The sequence below is a fragment of the Salvelinus sp. IW2-2015 genome, linkage group LG13 (genome assembly GCF_002910315.2).
Source record: "Salvelinus sp. IW2-2015 linkage group LG13, ASM291031v2, whole genome shotgun sequence".
Classification (NCBI taxonomy): Eukaryota; Metazoa; Chordata; class Actinopteri; order Salmoniformes; family Salmonidae; genus Salvelinus; species Salvelinus sp. IW2-2015.
In genome coordinates, this window is record NC_036853.1 from 31924463 (window position 1) to 31939949 (window position 15487).

At 43.3% G+C, this 15487-nt stretch overlaps 1 long non-coding RNA gene across 1 annotated transcript in view; it reads left to right on the plus strand.

Annotated features, from left to right (window-relative positions):
• The window catches only part of LOC111971659 (uncharacterized), a 41311-nt gene extending 30651 nt beyond the window's left edge, over positions 1-10660 (plus strand). Inside the window, exon 5 of the long non-coding RNA XR_002878287.2 lies at positions 8756-10660. This is a non-coding gene — a long non-coding RNA (uncharacterized lncRNA). The remainder of the gene's footprint in view (positions 1-8755) is intronic.
• Positions 10661-15487: the final 4827 nt, after the last annotated feature.

The following is a 15487-nucleotide window of genomic DNA, read 5'->3' on the forward strand; positions in this document are numbered from 1 at the left end:
ATCCATTGCTCTCCTCCCTCCCTCTCCTCCTCCCTCCTCCTCCCTCCTCCCTCCCTCCCTCCCTCCTCCCTCCCTCCCTCTGCACTCCAGTCTCTTTCATTGTAACCACCGCCTGTCACTGGTGACTATGGAGCTGTTTACCCACTCTCGACCTCAAATGTAACCCTGTCCCTCTCTTTTCAGTTTCCCTATTTCACCCCCAGGGAAGAGTGCCCCCATAACAAACCAAACTCACCCATTCATTCCCAAACGCATCACTGTCAATCTCAAACCCAGCCCCTGCATAGGGTAAACTCATAAAAAGTTCAGGCAATGCTTTTTATTTTTTTCCATGCTACAGATGGCTATATCGGTCCGCTAATACAGGACTGGTAAAGGCCCAGTGCACTAATTTTGTGAAAAAAAAAAAAAAAAAACTTTAATTTTTATTCTGCACCACCCTCAGCACCCCTAATTCCCGTGGCTATGCAGACGTGTGTGTTGTGCACGTGCATGTGTGTATGTGTGAAAAACGCACTCATTATTTATGAGGAAGCTCTCCCTTCACTGCATGTACCTACTAGCAAAACAAGATTCACTCCGTTTTCTGAACAATTTAATGAAAACAATCCAGATTTCATAGTGTACATAGAAAATAAAGAGTGTGACAAATGACATTTTCAATCGAATAGACACTTTGTGGCACTGTGTTAAATGAGTTGTGTGGGTGGTGGGCCACTGGTCTTAGAAAGGATCAGACATCAGACTGAACACTGGACACCAGGGTTGGGGTCAATTCCATTTCACAATTCAGCAAGTAAGCTGAAATGCCAACTAAATGAACGGAAATGGAGTTGACCCAACCATGCTGGTACACGGGTGTCTTATCAGGTGTCAGACTGAACAGTCGGCTAGGGTAGGATGTCAGATGTCAGCCTTGTTGTCTGTGTCAGACAGCAGACCCATGTCCTTCAGTATGACTTTCTCCAAGGACAAGTATTCCTGATAAAAACATTCTTTAGCCCCTGCAGCTGGGCCTAAGAGCTGAGAGGAACATGTGTGAAATGTGTGGAGAGGACCTTTTGCAGAAAGATTTAGACTTTAGCTTCATGTCCCACATCCCGGTTCCACCTAACCTTAACTCTAGTTTCATATCCACATCCAGTCCACATCAGGGTTAGGGTTTGGGTTGTGGTTGGTTAGGGTTGAACCAGGAGGTGGACATTAAGCTAGGGTTAGGGTTGAGGATAGGGTTAGATTTACACCAGGATGTGGGCATGATGATAGGGTTAGGATTTGGGTTGTGGATGGGAGGTAAATTTCATTGGTTGACCTTTGAACCATAAGAGATCAGGTGGCCAGGTTATTGGAATGTTACCTCTTGACTCCTTTCATTTTCTCTTTTTAAAGCTATGTTGAGTTTTGACCAAAGTCTAGGCCTACTCTCTCCACCATAAAGCTGACAGCTGAGGAACACAATGGAGGGGATTTGAAGGTGTGTGTGTATGTATGTGTGTGTGTGTGTGTGTTGTGTGTGTGTGTGTGTGGTGTGTGTGTGTGTGTGTGTGTGTGTGTGTGTGTGTGTTGTGTGTGTGTGTGGTGTGTGTGTGTGTGTGTGTGTGTGTGTGTGTGTGCCTGCCTTACGCGCTCTGGGAAACCTGATCTGAGACGATTTAAGCAGAACTTTGAGAGGAGACTGGGTGGTGGCATTCTGGAATAGCAAAATATCACTGCACTTCCTCCTCTGAGGATTGAATCATCACCACAACCAATATTGTATCATTTGACCAGGGCAAATGTATGAGAAAGGAATGAAGCCCAGATTTGTGGTGAATAAGTGGACGCTATTTGAGATGTTCCGCTTGCAATTTGTAGGGGTCCAAATCTCAATGAGAAAGACCAACGAGCTGTCAAGGGATATTTTAAAGCTTACCGTTCACTTTGCTTTCTCTTCATCCCCACCAAAGCCAACGCTGATCCTCATCCTGTTCTAACACTGAAAGGAGATTGCTCTCCGAAGAAGGGAGCGAGGGAGAAGAGAAGGAGGCGAGAAAATAGGAGGGATAGAGAGAGGTGATTCCTCTAAGAGGACGAATGGTGGCGGAGCCTCAGAGGCCAGGGGATAGTTGAGGGGCCAGTTTGGAGACAGCGAGCAGGGCTACTCTATGTTGTGTAAGCCCCGACACAGGATCAAGAAGCGCCGCTTCTCTGTTTTTTCCTGTCTCCTTTCCTCTTGTCCTCATCGTTCCCCATATAACCCCATCTCCTCTCATCCTTTCTCCTCCCTCTCATCACACCCTTCTCTGTTCTCCCTCTCTCCATTCTTCACTTTCAACTCTTTACTCTTCATCTCCTATCTTCTTCATCATGTCTAATTATACCCTTCTCCACTCCTCCTCTCTTCCTCCTCTCATCTCACCACCCTGCTCCTGAACACAGCTAGCTACCACAGGAATCTGTCAGGGATTTATCAGAGATTGCTCTACAGGCTTCAGATGAGCTTCAAGTAACAGGGCTGCTGCGGGCAGGAAGAAAAGACAGAAAAAACACATCAGAAGGAAGGCAGGACTTTGGGTAAATGTGATTAATAGTCGTCCTGAAGGACACTGCATGTATGGTGATGTCTATCCTGGCTGCAGTTATTCTAGAATGTTAGGTTCACAGAAATTATGTAGGCCTTATCTCAACTAGTACATTTTATCCCTGGCCATGTTCATTACAAGACATATATAATTAGTTTGGGAACATATTAGCCTGATTCAACGAACAGTAAGCTTCTCTGAACAGTGACCAGTGATTGGTTAGGGTTGAACCGGGATGTGGAAGCTAGGGTTAGGGTTGAACTGGGATGTGGAAGTTAGGGTTAGGGTTGAACCGGGATGTGGAAGTTAGGGTTAGGGTTGAACCGGGATGTGGAAGCTACGGTTAGGGTTGAACCGGGATGTGGAAGCTAGGGTTAGGGTTGAGGGTTAAAACAGGATGTTGTTCACCTCCCAGTATAACCTTAACCCTGGTCTCAACCCCGATCCTAACTCTAACCCTAACCCTAGCTTCATGTCCACCGCCCAGTATAATCCTAACCAAGATTAGGCCTCTTGAATCCAACCATAGCACTTGATATCATACAGTCCCTGTAGCAGTGTGAGAAATTAGAATCTCTCGAGGATAACATGTCCATAGCAACACTGGCATTATGTTACCTCCTGCTGTCCTCCTTCCCAGAGCAGCACAGCGGCCTCCTTCTGACTCTGCAGTCATATGCTCATATTTGCCTTCATGTCATGTGACATCTCACGCTGCCGTTTTAGTGTTTGCATCCACTCCAAGCAGATAAACGCATTACGTGAGTGTATGTGTGTGTGAAGATAAACGCGGGTGTGTGTTTGTGTGTGCGTGCGGGCGGGAGAGTGTTTGTGTCATGTGTGTGAGCTCCAGAAAACACTCTTTAGCCCCTGCAGCTGTGCCTAAGAGCTCAGATGAACATGTGTGAAATGTGTGGAGTGCCCCCTCACAGAGAGATTTAGACCTCCCTGTGCACCCCACCCCCACCCCCTAACCCTTCCCTCGCACCCCCACACACCCCCACTGAGCAGCTAGCAGCTAGGGCCAGGCCAGCACAATGCCCAGCCAATGGCTTAATTATACAGGCCAGATTTACAGGCCTCCTGCCCAGCACCTGCTTCCATTGTTTCCCAGGATTTGGAGGATAAATCTCAAGCAGTGGCTAGCAGTGATAAAATAGGAATGCAGCCCATTCCAGCCCAGGCTACACTAGGCATCCCGCCGTAGTCAGACGTCCCACAGCTAAAGATCTCCTCTTTTTATGTTTGGGAAATCTCTTAGATGAAGAAATCAACTGACGAAGATCTGACAACATGAATAGCCTCCTCCTAAAGGGGTAGTGGTGGAGTTCTGGAGTTGCCGTTTGCTGATCTGTGAGACCGTCTTGATAAAAGCCTACAGCAGCATTACATTTACATTTGAGTCAATAAGCAGACACTCTTATCCAGCACAACTTACAGGAGCAATTAGGGTTAAATGCCTTGCTCAAGGGGGCATCGGCAGATTTTTCACCTAGTCGGTTCAGGGATTCGAACCAGCATTACTGGCCCAACACTCTAGGCTACCTGCCGCCCCATATTTTCTGTGTGACTGTAGAGAGGGTTTGCGCTTTAACAGTGCATACTTTCTAAGACTACAATCACCAACCCATTTATGCTTTTATATTATGCGTAGTCAAATATGCCCTCACGGGCTTCAGAACTATTTTGTGATAGTGTTATAACTGCATTATAATTGATTATAACTGTCTTATAAATCACAGAGATGACATGTTTGAGCACATTCCATAGCCAGCCTGGGAGTGTGGAGTGAACAAGTGGCTCCAGGGGGCAAGAGGGGTGTTCCAGTCAGATCAGGTCCCAGAGAGCGTTAAGGAGGAGGGGACAGAGGGGAAGGGAGATGGGGGGTCCTTTGTCACCCTGCCCTTGGTTCCTGGGGGCCATATGGACGCCTGCCTCTGTCCCCCCTCATACCCCCCTATGCCTCTCACCCCTCCTCTCTCTGACAGGTCCATGTGAGTGAGTCATGGAGAGAGTGAAGTCACCCGTGTGGCGTTTAATCTGTCCGACACTGCAGCATCTCATTTCCGCTCAGAGGCCCAGTGTGTGCTCTCTTCTTTCTCTCCCTCTCTATCGCTCGGTCTCGCTCTCTCGCACCCTTTCACACTCGCATTCAGACTTCCCCACTGACGCTAACCCACTACCCTCTCTCTCTCTTACTTTTCTACTTCACCTCTCATTCTTTATCTCTATATATCTCATACTTTCTTCTCCTCTTAACCAGTACCGCTCATTCATCCCTCTCTCTCCACGTTTTCCCTTGGTGTTCTCCATGTTTTCTCTCATACTCTGTGTATTTCTCTTACGTTGGCATCTGACCCACGGCGTGACAACCTGGCAACAGGCAGCTGCCTCTGCATTATGCACTATCCTCCCTCCCCTCATCCCTCCCTCTTATCCTCTCTCCCTACCCTCCACCAATCTCTTTCATGGTAACCACCACCGGCTGTCACTGGTGACTATGGAGCTGTTTACCCACTCTCGACCTCAAATGTAACCCTGTCCCTCTCTTTTCAGTTTCCCTATTTCACCCCCCAGGGAAGAGTGCCCCCATAACAAACCAAACTCACCCCATTCATTCCCAAACGCATCACTGTCAATCTCAAACCCAGCCCCTGCATAGGGTAAACTCATAAAAAGTTCAGGCAATGCTTTTTATTTTTTTCCCATGCTACAGATGGCTATATCGGTCCGCTAATACAGGACTAGTAAAGGCCCAGTGCACTAATTTTGTGAAAAAAAAAAAAAAAAACTTTAATTTTTATTCTGCACCACCCTCAGCACCCCTAATTCCCGTGGCTATGCAGACGTGTGTGTGTGCACGTGCATGTGTGTATGTGTGAAAAACGCACTCATTATTTATGAGGAAGCTCTCCCTTCACTGCATGTACCTACTAGCAAAACAAGATTCACTCCGTTTTCTGAACAATTTAATGAAAACAAATCCAGATTTCAATAGTGTACATAGAAAATAAAGAGTGTGACAAATGACATTTTCAATCGAATAGACACTTTGTGGCACTGTGTTAAATGAGTTGTGTGGGTGGTGGGCCACTGGTCTTAGAAAGGATCAGACATCAGACTGAACACTGGACACCAGGGTTGGGGTCAATTCCATTTCAATTCAGCAAGTAAGCTGAAATGCCAACTAAATGAACGGAAATGGAGTTGACCCCAACCATGCTGGTCACAGGGTGTCTTATCAGGTGTCAGACTGAACAGTCGGCTAGGGTAGGATGTCAGATGTCAGCCTTGTTGTCTGTGTCAGACAGCAGACCCATGTCCTTCAGTATGACTTTCTCCAAGGACAAGTATTCCTGATAAAAAACATTCTTTAGCCCCTGCAGCTGGGCCTAAGAGCTGAGAGGAACATGTGTGAAATGTGTGGAGGGACCTTTTGCAGAAAGATTTAGACTTTAGCTTCATGTCCCACATCCCGGTTCAACCATAACCTTAACTCTAGTTTCATATCCACATCCCAGTCCACATCCTAGGGTTAGGGTTTGGGTTGTGGTTGGTTAGGGTTGAACCAGGAGGTGGACATTAAGCTAGGGTTAGGGTTGAGGATAGGGTTAGATTTACACCAGGATGTGGGCATGATGATAGGGTTAGGATTTGGGTTGTGGATGGGAGGTAAATTTCATTGGTTGACCTTTGAACCCATAAGAGATCAGGTGGCCAGGTTATTGGAATGTTACCTCTTGACTCCTTTCATTTTCTCTTTTTAAAGCTATGTTGAGTTTTGACCAAAGTCTAGGCCTACTCTCTCCACCATAAAGCTGACAGCTGAGGAACACAATGGGAGGGATTTGAAGGTGTGTGTGTATGTATGTGTGTGTGTGTGTGTGTGTGTGTGTGTGTGTGTGTGTGTGTGTGTGTGTGTGTGTGTGTGTGTGTGTGTGTGCCTGCCTTACGCGCTCTGGGAAACCTGATCTGAGACGATTTAAGCAGAACTTTGAGAGGAGACTGGGTGGTGGCATTCTGGAATAGCAAATATCACTGCACTTCCTCCTCTGAGGATTGAATCATCACCACAACCAATATTGTATCATTTGGACCAGGGGCAAATGTATGAGAAAGGAATGAAGCCAGAATTTGTGGTGAATAAGTGGACGCTATTTGAGATGTTCCGCTTGCAAATTGTAGGGGTCCAAATCTCAATGAGAAAGACCAACGCAGCTGTCAAGGGATATTTTAAAGCTTACCGTTCACTTTGCTTTCTCCTTCATCCCCACCAAAGCCAACGCTGATCCTCATCCTGTTCTAACACTGAAAGGAGATTGCTCTCCCGAAGAAGGGAGCGAGGGAGAGAGACAGGAGGCGAGAAAAATAGAGAGGGATAGAGAGAGGTGATTCCTCTAAGAGGACGAATGGTGGCGGAGCCTCAGAGGCCAGGGGATAGTTGAGGGGCCAGTTTGGAGACAGCGAGCAGGGCTACTCTATGTTGTGTAAGGCCCCGACCACAGGATCAGAAGCGCCGCTTCTCTGTTTTTTCCTGTCTCCCTTTCCTCTTGTCCTCATCGTCTCCCCATATAACCCCATCTCCTCTCATCCTTTCTCCTCCCTCTCATCACACCCCTTCTCTGTTCTCCCCTCTCTCCATTCTTCACTTTCAACTCTTTACTCTTCATCTCCTATCTTCTTCATCATGTCTAATTATACCCCTTCTCCACTCCTCCTCTCTTCCTCCTCTCATCTCACCACCCTGCTCCTGAACACAGCTAGCTACCACAGGAATCTGTCAGGGATTTATCAGAGATATGCTCTACAGGCTTCAGATGAGCTTCCAAGTAACAGGGCTGCTGCCGGCAGGAAGAAAAGACCAGAAAAAAACACATCAGAAGGAAGCAGGACTTTGGGTAAAATGTGATTAATAGTCGTCCTGAAGGACACTGCATGTATGGAATGTCTATCCTGGCTGCAGTTATTCTAGAATGTTAAGGTTCACAGAAATTATGTAGGCTTAACTCCAACTAGTACATTTTATTCCCTGGCCATGTTCATTACAAAGACATATATTAATTAGTTTGGAACATATTAGCCTGATTCAACAAACAGTAAGCTTCTCTGAACAGTGACCAGTGATTCTAATATGCTGTTTTGTCTTTGTAATGAATGCAACGATGAATACAATGATGAGACAGCCTATAGGGAGGAGATCAGAGAACTGGCAGTGTGGTGCCAGGACAACAACCTCTTCCTCAATGTGAGCAAGACAAAGTAGCTGATCGTGGACTACAGGAAAAGTCAGCTGAACAGGTCCCCATTAACATCGATGGGGCTGTAGTGGAGCGGGTCGAGAGTTTCAAGTTCCTTGGTGTCCACATTACCAACGAACTATCATGGTCCAGACACACCAAGACAGTCGTGAAGACGGCACGACAAAAACTTTCCCCCCTCAGGAGACTGAAAAGATTTGGCATGGGTCCCCAGATCGTCAAAAAGTTCTACAGCTGCACCATCGAGAGCATCCTGACCGGTTGCATCACCGCCTGGTATGGTAACTGCTCGCCATCTGACCGTAAGGCACTACAGAGGGTAGTGCGTACGGCCCAGTACATCACTGGTGCCAAGCTTCCTGCCATCCAGAACTTAAATAATAGGCGGTGTCAGAGGAAAGCCCATAAAATTGTCAGAGACTCCAATCACCCAAGTTATAGACTGTTTTCTCTGCTACCGCACGGCAAGCGGTACCGGAGCGCCAAGTCTAGGACCAAAAGGCTCATTAACAGCTTCTACCCCCAAGCCATAAGGCTGCTGAACAATTATTCAAATGGCCACCAGACTATTTACATTGACCCCCCCCTACATTTGTTTTATACACTGCTGCTACTCGCTGTTTATTATCTATGCATAGTCACTTCACCCCTACAAATTACCTCAACTAACCTGTACCCCCGCACACTAACCTGTACCCTCGCACACTGACTCGGTACCGGTACCCCCTGTATATAGCCTTGTTATTGTAATTTTATTGTGTTACTTTTTATTATTTTTTACTTAAGTATATTTGGTAAATATTTTCTTAACTCTTCTTGAACTGCACTGTTGGTTAAGGGCTTGTAGTAAGCATTTCACGTTAAGGTCTACACTTGTTGTATTCTGTGCATGTGACAAATATAGTTTGATTCTATTCTTTTTTGTATTTAATACAGCAGACGGGGCCACGGTGGAGAGCATCAGAAGCTTCAAGTTCTTCAGCGTGCACATTACTAAGGACCTGAAACGGTCCCTTCACACCGACAGCAGGCGGTGTGAAGCAGGCTACAGCACCTACTTCAACCTCAGGAGGCTGAAGAAGTTTGTGGCCCCTAAGACCCTCACAATTTTCTACAGATGCACCATCGAGAGCATTCTGTCGGGATGTATTATCACATGGTATGGGAACTGATACAGCCCAACGCATCATCGGGGGCACACTGTCTGCCCTCCAGGACTTCTACAGCACCCGGTGTCACAGGAAAGCCAAGAAAATCATCAAGGACCTCAGCCACCTGAGCCATGGTCTGTTCGACCCACTACCATCTAGAAGGCGGAGACAGTACAGGTGCATCAAAGCTTTTACAGAGAGACTGACAAACAGCTTCTATCTCCAGACCATCAGGCTGTTAAACAGTCATCACTAGCCAGCCTCCGGCCAGTACCCTGCCCTGAACCTTAGACACTGTCACTAATCAGCTACCACCTGGTATACTACACTGAACCTTAGAGACAGCTGCCCTATGTACATAGAGCCATTGAACACTGGTCACGTAACAATGTTTACATACTGTTTTACCCACTTAATTTGTACTGTATATATACTGCAATGTGCTGTCATTACTCAAAACTTTTGACGAAACCTGTTGCACTTAATATATCTGAGTACAGTTACTTAAAGTGATTTTGTTGTCTTTACTCAAACCGATAGAATCACTGTGACCCAGTAGGGGGTCCAGATTTGAGTTGTATAAGCTTGAAAAAAATATGCCCCCACTAAGCCACACTTTCAATATAATTTCCCAGTGAGCCTTGCGTTTTCGAGTGAATTGTAGAATTACCACCCATGCCTGTATTACTTCGTGATGGAGAGATGGTTGTTGAATTTAAAAAAATCAGTCCTGTGGCCTTCAAGTGGGTTTCTAGGTGCATGTGATCATTATCATTGATATTGTTTTGATAGTACAAATTCTGTTAACTTTCCCAAAAAATCCTGCTTGAAGGAGTTCTGGAAAACCAGGGAAATGTACCTCAATTATGCAACTCTACCTGCAAGTCACATTTCAACTTCTTATTCACCTGCAATCTGCATTCATAATGACTGGCAGGGTTGGGAAAAGTGTGAGGAGACTACCGAAGCCATTTAAACTAGAGCAACCATTTCTGTATTTATTTTTGTGTGGCATAAGATGAATCACTCAACAACTCAATTTACATGCAAAAACACAGATATTAAAAACAATTCCCCCAAAATCTACCTGCAGTAGAGCATGCTGGGAATGTTTTTAAAATTCATAACTTAAAAATATAGAATAGATGTGACTTCATCTTTAGGTTTGAGTCAGTACCACATAAACATTTTAAGTAATGCAAACTTTTCATTGACTTTGGTCAGTGTACTAGTCACATAAACATTTTGCTGCACACGCTATAGCATCTGCTAAACTGTGTACCCGACCAATAAACTTTGATTTGATTTAATGCAATCCTATTCTAGACATCTAAGAATAGACTGAGGTGATCACTGACCGACTTTTGGTAAGCCGAACTGGAACTGCGGGATCACCCGTTCTGCATCTCTGAGCAGTGACAGGTGACAGAGAGAGATTTGAATATGTAAATCATTTTCTTTGTAAATAATACCTATTTTCTTTGTAAATAACACTTAATGCAATGTATAATAATCATATTCTAGACTTCTGAGAATATACTTAACTGATCACTGACCCTGTAAATAAAAGTGGCGTGGAGCCGGGCATGGAATGCGAGCCGCCTAGAGTGCACTGGCATACAGTACCGTACACTCTCGCAGCTCATGTGCCTGTCATCCATCCTATTTTTTTTAAATTGAATAAATCGTTTTGACAGTAACCCTCCAAAAAGTCATTCATAAACTTTTTGTACTAGGAAGATACGGGTTTGTTTCTTGGGCTTCAGGAATGTGACCAAAAAAATATGTAACTGATTGAAAGTAAGAGGATAACGGTGAACAAATGCCGTGGTCAAGACTACGACGGCGCCAGTGCAATGAGTGGAGCTTACTCAGGTCTTCCAAAGTGCATATCAGACCAAGAGCCTAATGCTTCCTAGGTAGTTCTTTATGAGTTATATAATAGGAAATGACCGTTACAAGGATGGTAAAAACAGCTTGATTGCCATAGCAACATTAGGGAAAATGGGCAGAAGTGAGTGGTGCTTCAAATACAGCAGTTCTGTAACATCTTTAGTTGAGCCTGTCATTCTCCTTAATTGACGGCCTCAACACATTATGGAAAGAGATTAACTGTAGGCCTATAGGAAGCTCTAGGGACAGGTCGTCTGGCTACTGGACAGCCAATAAATTGGAAGATGCAAACAGCTTATCATCTTCAGTGGACAATTTTGCAATTTTGTTCATACTGGTGAATCGGCGTTTGTGTTGTGTGGTTGCAATATCAACAAGCCCTCTGGTATATCTTGGCATGCATCATTCAAGACTAAGTTTAAATTGTGTGCAGCGCAATGGACATATAATACACTATGTCTCAGGAAAGACTGTCTCGGTTGGCAACGCTCAGTACAGAAAACAGTAGGGCCCGCAACTTGCACTCTTAAAAAATATGTTATTTTTTAACACATCCGTGTATCTAGATAGGGATGACACTACTTTTAACACAACCACTGCATTGGCACAACAAGATTTGAATAAATATTTTTTGTCAATTCCTGCAATTAATGTGTTAAAAGCTGAATACACCCTAGATGTGTTAGATTATTGACCAATCACATTGCGGATCTGAAATCTTTATGCATCTATGCTGCGGCCACACACCCTCGCCCTCACGCTCTGAAAAGTGAAGTGACCACTGACAGCCTGGAGTGAGTCTCAGCCAGCCAGCAGGCAGAATACAAAACAAGGTAGATTTACGCATTATATGAATGAGGTAGCCATTTTAAGCTAATGCGGAGCGGACACAGCAACATTTTTGCCCTGATTTATAAAAAATATGTCTCAAGAAGTTAGGCTAGTTAGGCACAATTTTCCAATAATCATTATAATTATCATATTTTTTAAATTGTTTAAAAATTTTTTTTGGGGGGTAGATCAGCTTCAATATTGCAGATAGATTGTAGCTTTCATCAATGTTATTGTCTGCATCATGTCCAATCCCTCATATATTACTTGTAAATATATACAGTACATACACATACATACATACATACATACATACATACATACATACATACATACATACATACATACATACATACATACATACATGCATACATACATACAGTGCATTCGGAAAGTATTCAGACCCCTTGATTTTTTGTTAAATTACAGCCTTACTCTAAAATGTATTAAATCGTTTTTCCCCCTCATCAATCTACAAACAATACCCCATAACGACAAAGCAAAAACAGGTTTTTAGAAATTGTTGCAAATGTATTCAAAATAAAGACATTTAATATCAAATTTACATACAGTTGAAGTCGGAAGTTTACATACACCTTAGCCAAATACATTTAAACTCAGTTTTTCACAATTCCTGACATTAAATCCTTGTACAAATTCCCTGTCTTAGGTCAGTTAGGATCAGCTTTTATTTCTTTCATCACATTCCCAATGGGTCAGAAGTTTACATACACTCAATTAGTATTTGGTGGCATTGTCTTTAAATTGTTTAACTTGGGTCAAATGTTTTGGGTAGCCTTCCACAAGCTTCCCACAATAAGTTGGGGGAATTTTGGCCCATTCTTCCTGACAGAGCTGGTGTAGCCTCGCTACTGCTATTTTTCAATGTCTTTTTACTGTTGTTTTTATTTCTTTACTTACCTATTGCTCACCTAACACCTTTTTTGCACTATTGGTTAGAGCCTGTAAGTAAGTATTTCACTGTAAGTCTACACCTGTTGTATTCGGCGCACGTGACAAATAAACTTTGATTTGATTTGATTTGGTCATTATGGCCCAATTTTTTTTTTTCTTCATCAGACCAGAGTACATTTCTCCAAAAAGTACAATCTTTGTCCACATCTGCAGTTGCAAACCGTAGTCTGGCTTTTTATGGAGGTTTTGGAACAGTGGCTTCTTCCTTGCTGAGTGGCCTTTCAGGTTATTTCGATATAGGACTTGTTTTACTGTGGCTATAGATACTTTTGTACCTGTTTCCTCCGGCATCTTCACAAGGTCCTTTGCCGTTGTTCTGGGATTGATTTGCACTTTTCGCACCAAAATACGTTAATCTCTAGACAGAGCGCGTCTCCTTTCTGAGCGGTATGACGGCTGCGTGGTCCTATTGTGTTTATACTGGCGTACTATTGTTTGTACAGATGAACATGGCACCTTCAAGCGTTTGGAAATTGCTCCCAAGGATGAACCAGACCTGTGGATGTCTAAAAAAAATAAAAAATTCAGAGGTCTTGGCTGACTTCTTTTGATTGTCCCATAATGCAAAGAGGCACTGAGTTTAAAGGTAGGCCTTGAAATATATCCACAGGTACACCTTCAATTGACTCAAATTATGTCAATTAGCATATCAGAAGCTTCTAAAGCCATGACATAATTTTCTGGAATTTTCCAAGCTGTTTAAAGGCACAGTCAACTTAGTGTATGTAAACTTCTGACCCACTGGAATTGTGATACAGTGAATTATAAGTGAAATAATCTGTCTGTAATTAATTGTTGGAAAAATTACTGGTGTCACGCACAAAGTAGATGTCCTAACCGACTTGCCAAAACTATAGTTTGTTAACAAGAAATTGTATGTAAACTTCCGACTTCAACTGTAAGTATTCAGAATCTTTACTCAGACAAAGATCAAGGGGAAGATATATAAGTGTTTTCCATATATGAATAGTGTAAACTTTTATTTGCTGACACCCACAGTCAAATTTTGGCACCAGTAGAGTAGCTATCTAGCTATATAAACCACACCCCTCTGCAAACATGGCTTCTCCGATGTTGGTTACAAGGCAGTACTTGTTTAAATTAGGTAAGAGAATATCATGTCACCATTGGTGTATTAAAATGAGAGAGGGTGATGTCACCCTATCCCCTTAATAATCCCGCCTCCTGAATGCAGGTATTTGACATGGGGGAAGGGACTAGTAACTTTATGATCAAACTTTATCAATGTAGAAGCAAAATATAAAATCATACTTTGGTCATCATACTTTGATCTGGTTTCATCCAAATATCATCACATTTCATGAAAATGTTTTTCATGAAATTGGATGATATTTTAGGGAGGCAAACTTTGACCTTTTGGCGGTCCAGAGAAACTATGTTATGCCACAGCTAGTAAGCCACTTTTGGTAAGCAGAACTGGCGCTGGGGTTCATCCCCACTGTTCATCCCGCAGCGCCAGTTCTGCTTCTCTGAACAGTGACCAGAGCGATTTTTTAAATGTTTTTTTTCTTCTAATTAATATAATGCAATGTATAATAATCCTATTCTAGACTTCTGAGAATATACTTAACTGAAGTTAGTGTTTTTTTCTCTCCTCTCCTCCTTGATAGAGAGGGTTGCTTAAGCAACACACGCAGAGGCTGAGTTTACACATCTTCATTTCAGTAATTTGGTCTTTTGATCAACCAGATCAGCTCTGAAAAAGATCTGCTGTGGAAAGAGTTGATGTATAAAAGACTAATTAGTGGAAAAAATATCAGAATTGGGCTGCCTATCTGAACGTAGCCGCTAATGCTTATCTAAAGAGGGTTTAGGGAGGTTGAGGGACACGGATGGAGTAGGTCTCGTTTCAAAGAGACCTATATCGCTCTCTCTCTCTCTCCAGAAAATGATCAAAGGTTCAGATGAGTTCACGCCAACAGACGGGCTGATATCAAGTGGCGGCTGTGGCCCTCACTGACAAAGCAAACCAGAGGTATCATGTCCACCTGGTCTTTGTCTCCTCATATGGCGTTTCAATTTGCTTATTTCATTAAGATGACAGAGAAAACTGCTTCAAAGAGGAAGCGATCAAACGTTATGAGTTTAGGAAATAGTTTTTAAATAGAATTTTTGAAGTTTGATTATGGGACTGCCAACTGTAGCCTACTGTACCGAAATAAAAGTGGAAGATATCAGTAAATTGTTCTGTGTACAGGACAGTGTCAGCCAGGTCACCCGTGATACAAGTCAGTATTCAACATCCATCTATGTCTGAGGACATCAGGAGATGACATGGGAAGTGGCCACCATGGGCAACAGTGAGCGTTGTTACTTCAAGTAGGTCTTGCATCTGCCTCCGATTCCAAAGGTTGCAAGTTCAAATCCAGTGACAGAAAGTCATTTTTGATATTTTAGTTTTATCCCAAACCTTAACACTTACCTTAACCATTCTGAGTTAATGTCTAACCTTAAGAATTTGGAGTTAATGCCTGAACTTAATACAAACCTTAAATATTCAGAGGTAATGCCTAAATTTAACCTTAAACATTTAGAAATGTTTGAGAAACATGGATGAACATCACATTCTGATGTGAGACTGTGAGAGCTGGTAGACAGTGTCCCTTTACACTTCTTTATAACACTTACCTGCTTATTCATATGGGTTGCATCATAGTTTTATATCTTGAAATAACAGCCTTAAAACTTTAAGGGCACGGAGACAAACTGTTGTCTACTTGACACTCTCAAACAAGCACGTAATACAGTATAAGCTGAAATGATATACAACTTGAAATTCCCGATGAAAACGTTGGCT